Raw genomic sequence first — 2,500 nt, 5'->3', positions numbered from 1 at the left:
AAAAAAAAAAATATATATATATATATATATATATATATATATATATATTTATTTATTTATTACGTAGAACATTGGATTTTTTTTCTCTTTTCTAGTTAGATGATGGAAATGTTTTGGATATTTTGAAAAAAATCTAATCATGATCTCCATAGCAATCAATCAATTTATATTCGATTTTCATTGAGTTTTTTCCATGTTGCAAAAACAAAACAAAACATAATTTTGAAGAGATTTCAGCAGCTCAAACCGGAAAATAGAGATTAAAGTTTATTAAGTTTATAAAGGTCAAATTACCTCTCGAATCTTTAAAAAGTTTATTGAAATATGAGTCAACAATTTCGAAAAACAAAATATCGAGGGGAAACATAAAAAAAAAAACATAAATCTCCAGATGGACTAATAAAAAACCCGCACTGCCCTTTCTTTCTCCGTTATATATCACTAATGATGATAATGATATTGATAATGATAATGATAATAACAATACTACTACTAATAATAATGATATTGTTACAGATAATTAACCAATCAGTGGAGCTGACGCCAACAGGGACGCGAAACGGCATCCATCTTTCACTTTTAATCACGAGAATTCCTCAAAAGCGAGACCCCGGCATTAATGCAAGGTACATATAACCAGGTAACTCCGCTTTCATATAGCCTATTGAATCTAGAATTTTTTTTTCCCCAAGAGTATGCTGACAGCGGTTAAATGGTAAGGATTTTCATCAAAATGGAGTGGTCATACCTGTGTAAAGATACCTTGAAATAATGTTAATAATGATAAGGAAAATAATAATAATAATGATAATAATAGTCATAATGATAATAACAATAAAGTAATAATAATAATAATAATAATAATAATAATAATAATAATAGCAATAACGATGATAATGATAATAGTTATAGAAATTTAAATAATAATAACGAATGATAATAACAACAGAGTTAATAGTAATAATAACAGTAATGATAACAGTAATGATAATGAAAGTTGACGATAATACCATGCGTTCGGGTACAAAATCATCATATTTTGCGCAAACACAAATGAATTTACGACAACAGCGGGAAAATACTTTTGCATCTTTGTGGGTTCGCTCTGAAGCTTCACTCCTCCGGGACCGTGCATTAAGACTTGAGATATGACAATTTTCTTGCGTTTTCCTTCTAATGCTGAGGCATAGTCTACGAGGGGGGGAAAATATATAATATTAAGAATACAACTTTTAGTACAAATATTGACAAAACTACACGTTTGCATTCGGAACGTCCCTAACTTTGTGTTGAATGATGAAAGTTGAAAACAAACACGAACGCTAGAGCCTGACTTCGAATCACTCACGTTCGGAAGCGGCGGGGCTTTCGTCTGAAACCGGGCTTAAATCTAGCTCTCTAAAGCCATTTGGAAAAGAGAAGGCTTAGGGACAGTACCAGAGGATGGCTTTCATCATCCTTGGTATTGGTGTGAAAATATTATACGTGTCTGAAGGAGAGTTGGAAGCGTACGGAAGGCTAATTGCTGTCGTGAGTTTCGAGGATACGCGAGTCCAAGTCGGGGACGCAAGCGCGCATCCGGACGCAGGATGGACTGGCGTACCCCCTCCCTCTTTTTCTTTTTCCCTTTCTTTCTCCTTCCTTCTACATCCTCCGTTCCCTCTTCTACTCCCTTTTCCTGTTCCTATTCTATCCTCCTCCATCTTCTCCATCATTCCACTCGCATATTCTCCATCAAATTCTTTCCCCTCTCTCCTCCTCTCTTCCTCCTCCTCCATCTTTTTCTTTTCCACCCTTTCCATCTACTCTCCCTTTTCACACCCCCATCTTTTCCATCCCCCTCTTTCTCCCTTATTTTCCCTACTTTCTCCTCCATCCCTCCTCGTACCCCCTCCATCCTCACTTCCTTCCTCTATCCTCTCCATCTCCCTCCCTCTCCCTCCACATTCCCCCTTTTTCCTTTCCTTCCTCTTCCCCTCCCCCTCCATTCCCCCTTCTTCTCCCCATCCATTCCCCTCTTTCCCTTTCCCTGATTTCCCGCTCCATTCCCCCGTCTCCCTATCCATCCCCCTCTTTCCCCCTCCTCCCTCTTTTCCCCTTCCCCTCTTCCCCCTTTATTCCCCTCTTTCTCTTCCCCCCCTTCTTTCCCCTTCCGTCCCCTCTTCCCCCTTTATTCCCCTCTTTCTCTTCTTCCCTTAATTCCCCTCTTTCCCTCTTCCCCTTCCCTCCCTCTTTCCCCCTTCATTCCCCTCCTCTCCTTCTTTTCCCCTCCTTTCCCCTTCCCTCCCCTCTTCCCCTTCCCTCCCTCTGTTCCCCCTCCTTTCCCCTCTTCCCCTTCCCTCCCAATTCCTGTTTGTTCCTCGCAGTGCTTCTTCTTGACACCAAAGCGTAACATGATTCTCTCTCGTGTGTGTTTTCACCTGTATCTGACCGTGTTAATTTTGTTTTTATTTTCTTTTTCTTTTTTTTTGCCTTGTTTTATCGCTTTGACGCAGTGATA

Source organism: Penaeus monodon, chromosome 14, assembly GCF_015228065.2.
Source record: "Penaeus monodon isolate SGIC_2016 chromosome 14, NSTDA_Pmon_1, whole genome shotgun sequence".
NCBI lineage: Eukaryota > Metazoa > Arthropoda > Malacostraca > Decapoda > Penaeidae > Penaeus > Penaeus monodon.
Note: the sequence above shows the minus strand (reverse complement) of the source record.